The sequence below is a fragment of the Mizuhopecten yessoensis genome, unplaced genomic scaffold, assembly GCF_002113885.1.
Source record: "Mizuhopecten yessoensis strain PY_sf001 unplaced genomic scaffold, ASM211388v2 scaffold715897, whole genome shotgun sequence".
Classification (NCBI taxonomy): domain Eukaryota; kingdom Metazoa; phylum Mollusca; class Bivalvia; order Pectinida; family Pectinidae; genus Mizuhopecten; species Mizuhopecten yessoensis.
In genome coordinates this window covers 15880-16319 of record NW_018479846.1, presented here as the reverse complement: position 1 = coordinate 16319, position 440 = coordinate 15880, and positions in this window count along the sequence as shown.

The following is a 440-nucleotide window of genomic DNA, read 5'->3' as shown; positions in this document are numbered from 1 at the left end:
ACATATTTTATATGTAACAAGCATGTTTCTCTATGTACATATTTTATATATAACAAGCATGTCTCTCTATGTACATATTTTATATGTAACAAGCATGTCTGTCTATGTACATATTTTATATGTAATATATTTCCTTTATATGTATATGTTTATTGTTGTATTAATACAAGTTTTGAGAAAAATGACATGATATACACTTTGGTGAATTAACGTAACTGAACGATACAAGACTTTTATGTGACACGTATATTATGATGTTGTGTGTATGGGTGTATACACCTTAACTAACTGCTGTTATATTAGTATATACAAGACTTTTACGAGACACGTATATTATGATGTTGTGTGTATGGGTGTATACACCTTAACTAACTGCTGTTAGTATATACAAAACTTTTACCTGACACGTATATTATGATGTTGTGTGTATGGGTGTATAC